At 38.5% G+C, this 13,746-nt stretch overlaps 1 long non-coding RNA gene across 1 annotated transcript; it reads right to left on the reverse strand.

The window, feature by feature from the left end:
- Window positions 1-610: 610 nt before the first annotated feature.
- LOC120217123 lies at window positions 611-1,011 on the reverse strand. Its single transcript, XR_005525123.1, has 3 exons — window positions 965-1,011; window positions 768-832; window positions 611-676 (listed from the first exon to the last, which is right to left on the reverse strand). It is a non-coding gene; the product is annotated as an uncharacterized LOC120217123 (long non-coding RNA).
- Between the last annotated feature and the right edge of the window lie 12,735 nt (window positions 1,012-13,746).

Here is a 13,746-nt window from a genome sequence, read left to right on the forward strand (position 1 = left end):
AGTATTGTCTATAGTCTATATTAGGAATCACGTGATGCAATCTACAGAAAAACACAAATAATATCGTATATTTTAATCAAATTGCTTACATTCTAAAAATAATGCAAGAAACTGTAATCAATTAGACAAAAAATTGCTTACATTCTAAAAATAATGCAAGAAACTGTAATCAAATTGATACATGAGTGAGTTCAACTACATGGTTAACAAGGAACAATTGCTTGTAATCAATTACACATAAATCATTTTTAAAAAAAATAACTAAAACACGAAACATACCACCTGGTAATACTTCCAAAGAAATCCCTAGAATTTATACATGATGGGCTTACTGCTTCCTTCAATTAGACCAAAAAAAGAAGACGGTGAGAAGAAGTTGGCGTTCATCTTTGTAAAACTTGAATGTTCTATTGATCATAATATTGAACAGCCACCATACGACTTTTTCTTCTTACAATTTTTTTTCAGAGGCATCAGCACTACCTTGATCGCTGAATCAAAGACTGACTTCACATTCTGCAGTCGAGCATTCACAGAAAATCTCATAGGGACGCTTCCACGCAATTCTTCGGTTGAAAAATATTTATTTGTGTTTAGAGAAAATTTTAAACTGTTGTGTTTTCGAACTACATTTGACGTATGCAGGGGCCTCTATCTGTTTCCTTAATTCCTCTCCCTCAAGAACACAAAGCAATGCAACACAGATATTCAAATAATTGAAACATATTCCACCAAAAAGAATAACAATTAATAATGCTTATATGTACCTGAGCCGTGGATATAGGCACTGCAGCCGGATGGTCTGCCAAGAACTGCTCATCGTCCCGAAGGTCTGCAGCAGCAAAGTGTAGAAAACATGAACGTTAGTATAAAAGGGCACTCTATTGATTTGTGAATGATTTCATTCACTTGGAGATTGAAATCGTATATAAGAATCTCACTATCCCGAGATTAAGAATCATACCAAGCTTAGCTCCAACAAGCATTATCGGAACACCAGGAGCGTAATGCTTTAGTTTAGGAATCCACTGAAATGGAAAGAAAGAAACACACATGAATTGCAGGGAAATGCAATACAGATATACTGCACCAAATTATTATTATCTCAAAAGAGAAGCCATTTTCATAACTGGTGACATTTTTGGTGACATTTTCATAACTGGCCTTGCTGATGAGAGAAAATGCAATAATAAAGACATCTGCCCCACGATAACTCAGCGGTCTTAACCTATTGTAAACCTCCTGACCTGTGTTCAAGGCAACAATTTCAGACCCAAAAGCAAGAAAGAAAACAAAATAATAGAAGAGCACCCAACTTGGTTTAAGTTATAAAGGAATAAAGTTTCCATTAATTGGAAAGAGATCTGGCTGCACTTGATCAGCCTACATTGTATGACATTAACAACAATCTTAACAGCATTTATAAAAGACAACAAATCTTCCTGAGGAAATTCAAAGTTGTAGAAATACAGAACAAAGCACACTCAAACGTCAACATTTTTAAACTTTTCTTCTTCAATTATTCCAAAACAACACACACATACGGGACCGTCCCTATATAAGTTTAAATATTAGACAAATTAAGCCTTCCCCCAAATTTAAAATTTAAATACTCAATAAGCACTTGTACTTTTTAAGTTCAATCATTTAACCCTCCTGGTGTTTCAACATGGTTCCTTGTATTACATACAAATTCAGCTTATCCTATGATTTCCATTAGCTATTTTTGAACCAAACGGAAGAGTAAAAGCTCTAACAATTCATGCGATCAAGCAACAAATATACGAAAATGCAGGAAAGAGGCTCACCGTAGGAAAAGTATTGCTGGTGTAAGAAATCAGCAGGCATGTCTTTCCGACGGCGCCATCGCCGACGGTGAAACATTTTATGAATCTGGAGGCGCTCATTATCCCTCGCCCCCGTAGGAAAAAACCACCAAAAGCCTGTTTTTTACTACTTTCTTGGGTATTATTATTAGAGAAAATAACCTCAGTGACCAAAAATCCCATATAATATACGATTTTAACCAACTTTTTCCAGATTTGCCAAAATGACCAACAAAATCGCAATGCGATCGCTAATTCGCAACGCGATCTCCATTATCGCAAATTCGCGTTGCATTTTCGTAATGCGATAGTTGAAAATCGTGTTGCGATGATCTACAGTATCGTTGCGATTTTCCCAATTCGCAATGCGAATAAGTAAATCGCAACGCGAATTGGGAAAATCGCAATGCGAATAAGTAAATCGCAACGCGAATTGGGAAAATCGCAATGCGATACTGACTATCGCAATGCGATAATAAAAAATCGCAACGAGATACTTACTTTCGCAACGCGATACTGACTTTCGCAACACAATAATACATAATCGCAATGCGATTTTCAAAGCGCCATTAGTATCCTGGCCAAGTATTTTATTTTTAAATTCCAAACATGAATATTAATATATTGGAACACTGAACTGTCCACAGTATATCCCGTAATCGCAACTCATAACCTAAAACCTAAAATCACAACTCAGTCCCATCTCCATCTCTCACTCTCTCACCCATCTCCGACGAAATCCGTCCCCATCTCCGGCGAAATCCGTCTATCTAAATCTCTCAGAGCCACCCTCACAATCAGAAATGGAAAATCAACCAAATCAACCAACGAGGGTTAGTTTTTTTAATTATTTTCTTTTTGAAATTTTTGCATTATTATTAGGTTTTTCATATTGAAATTGATGATAAGTTTACTGGTAATTTCAATAATAGATTAACCATTTCACTTAGATTGCTTATTAAATTAACCAAGAATCGCAACGCGAAATGCAAATCGCAACGCGATTTTAGTTTCGCGTTGCGATTCTCTCGTTGCGATAGTCATTTTCGTGTTGCGATTTTCATTTTCAGAAACTATTCTTCTTCTGCAAATTGAAACTTGAATGAATTGCATTACTTCAACCAAAAAACAAAGACAAATACGAAATTCACAGTGTTGCATATTTAAGTTTGAAGAATAAACTACTACTATTTATGTTTATTATTGTTTTTGGTATATCTTCACATTGTAGTTTTTGGTATATCTAATTTAGTATGTTTATTGTTTTTGTAGAACTTTTATTCGGCTCAGTTGACATTGAGAAATAAAGTCAGCCTGGCCAAAACAATTGCGTCGAAGCTTTCACCTGCACAAAGAAAAATGTTTGAGGATACATGCTTCGGGCCATGGCTGAAAGTACAACATCCCGGTGGAGATGCGATGTTGACACACCTGTTTCTTCAAACCATGACTAGCGATCTACCAGAGACTATACAACGTCGTGATGAAGAGATATGGTTTGATTTTCCACCAGCGTATACGTGTTTTGGGCGGGAGGAGTTTTGCTTAATCACCGGTCTACGCTTCGGACACGATGATGTAGGTCGGTACACTAGACACATTACCCGCCCATCATGGTTATCCCGGGTTTTTCCTGAGCTGGAGAGGCCGAGTCTACACGTAGAAGACCTGACAAGATTTTTGAATAATAAAGATGGTTTTACTCGGATGGATGACGTCGACGTTGTCCGAGTATGCCTTCTAATTCTTTTGCATGCCGGCTTTTTAGGTAGAGAGGCCAGACAACCTATTCCAAATGATCTAATCAAATTGGTAGAAAACCTAAATGCGTGGAACCTGTTTCCGTGGGGCTCGTATTTATGGAAAGCTACATGGAATAAGTTATCGTCTGCCTTGGATGATCGAAAAAGTTTGCATGGCGATGGTTCCAAATACACTTTGACATGCTTTATTTGGGCCTTTAAGGTAAGAATTTTGATATGATGTTTCCAAAATTATAAGTAATTATTTAACAATTACTAATGTTTGTTATTATATTGTTTGTAGATTTGGATATTTGAGGCCTTTCCCGCCATGAAGACATATGCAATAAAAACTTCAAATGATATTCCCAGGGCTATTTCCTGGAAGAGGAAACGGACCTTGCAATGGGAAGATTTACTACGGTATACGACAATAAATAATGTAAGTTAACATAAATACTACCATATGTTTATAAACAAGTTATTACTAGTACACGTTTAACTTTGTTTGAGCTTTTATATTGTTAGGAGGCCAACACTCCTCTACAGAGGCTGACACCCACGGAAGCTGAGCTTGCCACTGATTGGTGGCAAGCTAGTAAGCGTTTTTTGATGGAACGGTTGATGAGCAGCCTCCACTTCGGGAGCCATCACCTCGCCCAGAGCTATCACCTCACCCAGAGCCATCATCTGATCGACCCGGCTATACACCTCCACAACGACAGCCATCACCTATTCTGTCACATCATCGAGCCTCTTCTCCACCATCACCGCAAGATAGGCGACCGGCAAAGATGCCACGACGTTTATCTCCCTGTTCTCCACCTCCACCTCAACGGGATGAGTTAGGGGAGTTACGTGATGAGGTCAATGCCTTGCGTGAGGAGGTCGGTACTTTACGCAAAGACGATGGTGCATGGCATGTTGAGGTGTCTACATTACGCGGTGAGGTAGCCGCTCTACGTGAGATGGTAGCATCGTTGCAGAATGAGGTTCATACTCTACGCAACGAGGTAAGTTTAAGATTTTTCATACTCGTAATTCATTCGGTTGCTGCCAATACTGCTAAACTGTTTTTGTTAGTATTTGTTTTTGGTTTTGTTTTTGTCTTTTGGTTGAAGTAATGCAATCCATTCAAGTTTCAATTTGCAGAAGAAGAATAGTTTACTTTCGCAACACGAAAATGACTATCGCAACGCGGAAATGGCTATCGCAATGCGATCTGAAAATCGCAACGACAAAATCGCAATGCGAAATGAAATCGCAACGACAAAATCGCAACGCGAAATGAAAATCGCAATGCGATTTGTGTTTCGCGTTGCGATTTCATTTCGCGTTGCGATTTTGTCATTGCGATTTTCATTTCGCATTGCGATAGCCATTTCCGCGTTGCGATAGTCATTTCGCGTTGCGATTTTAAGTTTCGTGTTGCGAAAGTAAACTATTCCTCTTCTGGAATGTTTATATATGTTGTCATTTTAAATGTTTATATAGTGCTTACTTCTGGAATGTTATCTGAGCATTTTGTGAACTATGATAGAATAATGATTTGGGTGAATACAATGCTAGTTTGAAACATATTTGTCTTTGTTTAATATCATGTCTGTTTATTTACTGATTTATGTATTAATTTTTTTTAGCGACCCGATAAGGTGGATGCTTTACGTCGGGTTTTCCTTGCACGACGGAGTTCACGCATCAGACGGCGTGGACGTGCTATTACGTCTCCGTTCACCCCAATGGTGCGAAGACTCCGCAAGAAGAAGCCCGACTCACCGGTCATCCCTCAAGAGTCCCCTCCAATCGTTCAAGAGGCCCTATTCTCCCTCAAGATTCCCCCCCCCCACCGTTCAAGAGGCCACTGTCATCGTTGAAGAGGTCCCTCCCACCATTCCAGAGCCCGATTCACATGGGGTAATATATCGAAGTATTGAGAAACCCCCACCGGTTCCGGACATGATGGATGAGAGTTGGCTCTCGTATGAGTTACCGGCTAGTACCCTTCCGGTATCTGAAGTGGAGAGGAGACAACTACCGGAAACAATTGTGGATAATACCCTTTGGGCTAAGACCGCAGTTGATTTTTATCTACATGAGCGGAGCCAAGGGTGTTACACTGACATCAACAAACTCAACGATGAAATGTTTTTGTTGCTTGATCGGTCTTGGTGGGGTGTGCTATTAGGGGTTGAAGATAGTGGCTATTTGGATGGGGAGGTAAGACTATATTTGTCTTATATATGATTTTGATTAATTTGTTTAAAAATTAATGTAATTCACTAATATATGTATTTTTTTTGTAAAACAGCATATCGATGCGTGGGTGTCACGTCTACTAATAATAAGGAAGCTTAGGAAAAATAAAAAAAAAATCGCTATATACAATAATGCCGACGGCTTTTCACGCAGTTCACTTGAAGAATCAACGAGATGAATCATTTTTGTTGGGCAATGGACAAGCTAAACTTTATCCTGCATGGTGGGAGGTCGATAAGGTTAGTGTTTATTTTTAAAATTTTTTAAAGGTGTTCATAAATAAGGTGGATGCTTTACGTCGGGTTTTCCTTACACGACGGAGTTCACGCATCAGACGGCGTGGACGTGCTATTACGTCTCCGTTCACCCCAATGGTGCGAAGACTCCGCAAGAAGAAGCCCGACTCACCGGTCATCCCTCAAGAGTCCCCTCCAATCGTTCAAGAGGCCCCTATTCTCCCTCAAGATTCCCCCCCCCCACCGTTCAAGAGGCCACTGTCATCGTTGAAGAGGTCCCTCCCACCATTCCAGAGCCCGATTCACATGGGGTAATATATCGAAGTATTGAGAAACCCCCACCGGTTCCGGACATGATGGATGAGAGTTGGCTCTTGTATGAGTTACCGGCTAGTACCCTTCCGGTATCTGAAGTGGAGAGGAGACAACTACCGGAAACAATTGTGGATAATACCCTTTGGGCTAAGACCGCAGTTGATTTTTATCTACATGAGCGGAGCCAAGGGTGTTACACTGACATCAACAAACTCAACGATGAAATGTTTTTGTTGCTTGATCGGTCTTGGTGGGGTGTGCTATTAGGGGTTGAAGATAGTGGCTATTTGGATGGGGAGGTAAGACTATATTTGTCTTATATATGATTTTGATTAATTTGTTTAAAAATTAATGTAATTCACTAATATATGTATTTTTTTTGTAAAACAGCATATCGATGCGTGGGTGTCACGTCTACTAATAATAAGGAAGCTTAGGAAAAATAAAAAAAAATCGCTATATACAATAATGCCGACGGCTTTTCACGCAGTTCACTTGAAGAATCAACGAGATGAATCATTTTTGTTGGGCAATGGACAAGCTAAACTTTATCCTGCATGGTGGGAGGTCGATAAGGTTAGTGTTTATTTTTAAAATTTTTTAAAGGTGTTCATAAATAAGTGCGCAAATAAATGAATTATTACTTATGATCGCAGGTGTTTATCCCTGTTTTGGAACGTCGTCACTGGCTTCTCGTCTAACTTCAGCTCCCATCCCTGAAGATAATAGTGTATGACAGCATGATCAATTACATATCACTGTCTGATTTGAGAGATATTTTCAAGGGATGGAGCTCTCATTTGGCTAAATTCTTGGATGGGATTAAGTATTGGAGTCATTCTGGACACAAGAAGCCAAAGAAGTTCAATGTCACAGTTGTCAGAGACGAGACCGCGCCACAGCAATCGCCGGGAGCCAGAGGGGATTGTGGTCCTCTCGTATGCCTTTGCTTGGCGCGTTTGACGACGGGAAGCACAGAGTTTTTACCTCCCACCGATAGAGATAGAGTTGCAGTAGGCTTGTGGTTTCGGCATTATATGGCTAGAGCAATATATTCGAGACGCTGCCTACCTGCATCCGCGTTATGAAAGTGTCTATTGTTAATTGGTAAGTCAAATGCAAGTTTTGTTAACATATATACTCCTTTTGGTTTGAAAATGTTTGGTTAAGTACCTAGAATTCAATAATTTGCTGTTTGTAGGTTTTAGATGTGTAGGAAGTCTTGTTTGAGCAAATGTTTGGTTTCTGCAGGTTAATCCTTAAGTGAGCTGCGTGAAATGGATGTACGGGGTCACAAAGTTGTTGATTCATTGATTCAATAATTGATGAAGAAATAAGAATTATTATTATTTTTTGATTGTTTAATTGATTTGTAAAAGATGATTTGTAAATCTTGATTTGTTTAATTGATGTGTACATAATTTGTGTTGAAATGTAATTGTTGATTTTCAATCTGCTTTATGTTGAAGGCAAAACAAACTATCGCAACGCGAAATGGCTATCACAACGAGAAAATCGCAATGCGAAATGAAAATCGCAATGCGAAATGAAAATCGCAACGAGAAAATCGCAATGCGATTTTCATTTCGCATTGTGATTCTATCGTTGCGATTTGCATTTCGCATTGCGATTTTCATTTCGCATTGCGATTTTCTCGTTGCGATAGCCATTTCGCGTTGCGATAGCCTGTTTTGCAAGTTTTGTTAACATATATACTCCTTTTGGTTTGAAAATGTTTGGTTAAGTACCTAGAATTCAATAATAATTGTTAAAAGTTTATGCATGTTAATCCTCGTTGCCTTTTTCATTTCGCATTGCGATTCTATCGTTGCGATTTGCATTTCGCATTGCGATGGTCAAATGATTGCCTTTCGCAACGCGATTCTGACTTTCGCAACGAGATAATACAGAATCGCAATGCGAGTTTCAAAGTTCGCAACAGGTTTTAGTTTCGCAAGCCAAATTTTTAGTGTATATATATACACAGCAGCAACAACTCATAACCTAAATCCCTAAATCGCAACTCATTCCATCTCCATCTATCACTCTCTCCGGCGACATTCGTTCCAATATCCAACGACATCCTTCCCCATCCGGCAACAGGTCTTAGTTTCGCATCTCGTTTGTTTAGTTACAACCATGAAATCATCTAATGTTGATCATGTTTGGATAGATTTGTGTTTTGGAGGGTCATGGGAGAATGTTCATGGTGTTTTACAATATATGCCTTTACCCATGAATCTTCAACTAAAACTGTCATTAAAGAAGTTAACTTATGAAACCCTAATGTTACGTGTTTCAAAGAAATTGAATTTAGAGCCCCTAAGTGGATTTAGGCTATCTTATCAGAGAAATGGTAAAGTTTATTTGTTAACCGACAATGAAGATGTTGAACGATTCATTGCTTACATTAATGTTTCAAGTGATGATGTTACATTGTATGTTGTTGAACCTAGAAGTAGTATTGTTGGGTCAGTAGCGGGTAGTAATCAACTAAGTGGGTCAAAAAACCCACAGCCTTTCTCTAATCCAAATCCAAATCAACTTTCAGCACCAAATTCCGGTTTTTGTATTGACCAATTAGACGATGATGAGCCAAGAGAAAAAATTGTGAGTACTAGTCAGTATTCGAAATTTGATCTTGGTTAATACCCGGACTTTGATATTGGTCAATACACGGATTTTGATGATGTTTCAGAAGAAGAAACAGACCCTGCGTGTAATGATTTTGATATTGGTCAATACCCGAATTTTGATGATGAAACACCCGTTGCCGAGGAAGATGTTGTTGATGATAATGAGGAGGAAGTTACGACTGTGAATGAACATGTTGAACATCCATTCTGTAATTCATATAATCCTGAAGAAGAAAAAGTCCCGAAGAAAAGAAAATGCCACGGGAGTATAACTGGAATATGCCAGAATTACTTCAGTTACCGGAAGAAGAGTTGGCAAAGAAAGCAGTTGATTGTTACACAAAAGTTATTCGTATCAAGAAAGATGATTGTTTTGATACAAAAGAAGACTTGAAGATAGCTTTGTATACAAAATGTGTGGAAGATGGCTATCAACTAAAAGTTAACAAATCAAGCAAAGATCGTTTCGAAACAAGGTGTACGATTGACAAAAACTGTACGTGGCGTATGATTGCAAAGAGGATAAAAGATTGCGCAATGTTTCAAGTTAGGACTTTTATTGATAAACATACATGTTCAAGAACCCAAGTTTTTCCTCACCATAGACAGGCAAACAAAAAGGTGTTAGGTGGTTTTCTGGCTGAGTTAATGTTTTTGAATGGCAGGGTATATCGGGGACATGAAATTATGACTGACATGAATGCTCGGTTCAAGATTAGTATATCATATTCTCAAGCTTGGAGAGCCAAATGTTATGCCTTGGAATTGTTGAGGGGGTCGCCAGAAGCATCGTTTGCCCAACTGCCGGCCTATTGTCACAATTTAAAGCTGAAAAATCCTGGGTCGGTAACTCATATCCAAACAGATAGAGATTGACGCTTTGAGTTGCTGTTTATCGCCATTGGTGCTGCGGTTAGTAAATCAATATAATTCTGTTGACTCATTTCTGTTAGTTACATGCATTTAACATTTAAATGATTATATTTCTTGTGTATATTATTTTGTAGATTCGTTCGTTTATTACTTGCATGCGCCCAGTTATTATAGTTGACGGAGCACATTTGAAAGGTCGATACCTTGGAGTAAACTTATTAGCAGTAGCCATGGATGCTAACAATGGGATATTGCCAATAGCTTACGGGTTGGCAAATCTGAAACCTCTGATTCATGGACATGGTTTATGGGGCATCTTAGGGATTGCATAGGTCCTATTAGCAATCTGACAATCATATCCGATAGGGCAAACTCAATTGACAACGCTGTTAGAAGGTGTTTCCCAGATGCTTTTCATGGACTTTGTGGTGTTCATTTGTATAGAAATCTAAAATCAAGGTCTGCTGGTATAAAAAAGCACAAATGGACATACTGGAAGGCTGTAAAGGCTTATCGGGAAGTGGATTTCAATAAGCATATAAACTGTTTAAGACGTGTTTTGCCTCAGTGTGCTCAAACACTAGAAGATGTCGGGTTTGAAAGATGGTCAAGAGTACATCAACTTGGAGCAAGATATGGTTTCATGACGTCTAATAGTGCAGAATCAATTAACGCTCTAAGTCGTCATTCCCGGAAATTACCCATTACTATGTTAATGGAGTTTTTTTGAGCCTCTATTCAACAGTGGTACTACAAGAAAAGAAACCATGCAGGTATTATTTCTTTGAATTCGTAACTTATCATATATTTTACTAAGTATTATTTATTTAAATTTACAGGAACATTGGAACATCGTGTTACACCATGGACTGAAAAAAAGATAACGAAACGTATTGTGAAGTCAACGTCATGGAGAGTTGAACCATGTTCAAACACTTTGTTTGAAGTACTGGATAATAACTTAAATGGGCTTGTCGATCTAAATGCAAGGACGTGTAGTTGTATGAAATGGTAAACATCTGGTTATCCATGTGGCCATGTTATAAAAGTTGCTCTTCATCTAAACCAAGATGATTCAAGCACATACGCTATGGATTGCTACACTACAGAAGTATATCGACAGACTTATGCCGAGATTGTCTACCCTATTTCACATCCTTCTGAGTGGGACATACCAGATGACTTACAAACAGTTTTGCCACCAGCCATGGACAGAAGGCTACCTGGCCGACCAAAAAGTCACGATCGTATACCGTCTAAGGGTGAAGAGAAGAAGAGATCGACATGTAGTCGGTGCAAGGAAAGTGGTCATACAAGGTTGACATGTGGATCACCAGTGCCATCACAATCATCTTTTCCTCTACCAAAATATGGATCATCATCAAAATCCAAAGCTCATATGGTGTCAAGAAAAAGGCAATCAAAATCGCAATCATCTTTAAAATCCCAATCACAACTGGCTTCACCTTTTGGGACTGTTAACTTAGGTGATTTTTAAATGCAAACGTTGTATTATGTAGATTTTATGTGTGAACTTTTAACATTTTCACTTAGGCATGTATTAGTAACTTGAGTTTGAAAATTGCTATGATCTGTTCCAGTTGTTATCACTTAATAGGCAATCATCTTAATGTCCATCGCAACGCAGAAATTACTATCACAATGCGAAATGAAAATCGCAACGAAAGAATCGCAATGCGAAATGAAAATCGCAACGCTAATTTCGCAATGCGAAATGAAAATCGCAACGAGGGAATCGCAATGCGAAATGAAAATCGCAACGCGAATTTAATTTCGCGTTGCGATTTTCATTTTCGCGTTGAGATTCTCTCGTTGCGATTTTCATTTCGCATTGCGATTTTCATTTTCGCGTTGAGATTCTCTCATTGCGATTTTCATTTCGCATTGCGATAGTACTTTTTGCCTTCAACATAATGCAGATTGAAATCAACAAAATCAACCATTACATTTCAATCAATTAAACAAGCACAAATAAGAATTATGTTAACATCAATTAAACAAATCAACTTTTACAAATCACCTTTTACAAATCAATTAAACAATCAAAAAATAAGCAATAATTATTAGAGAAAATAACACTTCTACTATTGAATCAACTTTTGCAGCCATACATCATTTTCACGCAGCTCACTTCTGAGATTAACCTGCATAAACCAAACATTTGCTCAAACAACACTTTCTACACATCTAAAACCTACAAACATCAAATTATTGAATTCTAGGTACTTAACCAAACATTTTCAAACCACAAGCCTATAAACATACCAATTGTTTATGGACATTTTTATAACGCGGATGCAGGTAGGCAGCGTCTCGTATATATCGATCTAGCCATATAATGTCGAAACCACAAGCCTACTACAGCTCTATCTATATCGGTGGGAGGTAGATACTTTATACTTCCTGTGATCAAACGGTCCAACGCCAAGCATACGAGAGGACCACAATCCCCTCTGGGTCCTTTCGTTTGTTGTGGTGCGGTCTCGTCTCTGCTAACTGTAATATTGAGTTTCTTTGGCTTCTTGTTTCTAGAACGAGTCCAATAATTTATCGCATCCAAGTATTTAGCCAAATAAGAGCTCCATCCCTTAATAATATCTCTTAAATCAGCCAATGATATGTAATTTATCATGCTGTCATATACTATTACCTTAAGGGATGGGATCTGAAGCTCGACGAGAAGCCAATGGTTACGTTCCAAAACAGGATAAACACCTGCAATCATAAGTAATAATTCATTCATTTGCGCACTTATTTATGAATACCTTTAAACTCAATCTAAAATAAACACTAACCTTATCGACCTCCCACCATGCAGGATAAAGTTTAGCTTGTCCATTGCCCAACGCAAATGATTCATCTCGTTGATTCTTCAAGTGAACGGCGTTAAAAGACGTCGGCATAATTGTATACCGTGTATTTCTTTTATTTTCCTTAAGTTTCCTAATTATTAGAAGACGTGACACCCACGCATCGATATGCTGTTTTACAAAAAAGACATATATTAGTAACTTACATAAATTTACAAAAAAATAATCAAATGAAAATATAAGAAAAATATAAGACTTACCCCTCCATCGAAATAGCCATTCTCTTCGACCCCTAATAATACACCCCACCAAGACCGATCAAGCAACAAATAGATATCATCATTGAGCTTGCATATGTCAGTGAAACACCCCTGGCTTCGCTCATGTAGATAAAAATCAACTGCGGTCTTAGCCCAAAGGGTGTTATCCAGAATTGTGTCCGGTAGTTGTTTCCTCTCCTCTTCAGATACCGGTATGGTACTGGCCGGTAACTCATACGAGAGCCAACTTGAATCCATCATGTTCGGCACGTCAGAGGGTTTCTCAAGAATCCTACATATGACGCCATGTGAATCGGGCTCTTGAATGGTGGGAGGGACCTCTTCAACGATGACAGTGGCCTCTTGAACGGTGGGAGGGGACTCTCGAGGAATGATAGGGGCCTCTTCAACGATAGGAGTGGACTCTTGAGGGATGATAGGCGAGTCGGGCTTCTTCTTGCGGTGTCTTCGCACTATTGGGGTATACGGAGACTTAATAGCACGTTCGCGCCGTCTGATGCGTGAACTCTGTCATGCAAGAAAAACCCGACGTAAAGCATCCACCTTATCGGTCCGCTAAATAAAAATACAAATATCAGTAAATAAACAGACATGATATTTAAACAGTGAAAACAAAGATAAATATATTTCAAACTTTCAACCAAAAGACAAAACAAAGACAAATACCAACTTCACAGTGTTAAAGTAAAAGTTTAGCAGTTTTGGCAGCAACCGAATAAATTTACTAAGCAATCTAAGTAAAATGGTTAA

This window comes from Hibiscus syriacus, unplaced genomic scaffold (genome assembly GCF_006381635.1).
Source record: "Hibiscus syriacus cultivar Baekdansim isolate YM2019G1 unplaced genomic scaffold, ASM638163v2 tig00110183_pilon, whole genome shotgun sequence".
Taxonomy (NCBI): Eukaryota; Viridiplantae; Streptophyta; class Magnoliopsida; order Malvales; family Malvaceae; genus Hibiscus; species Hibiscus syriacus.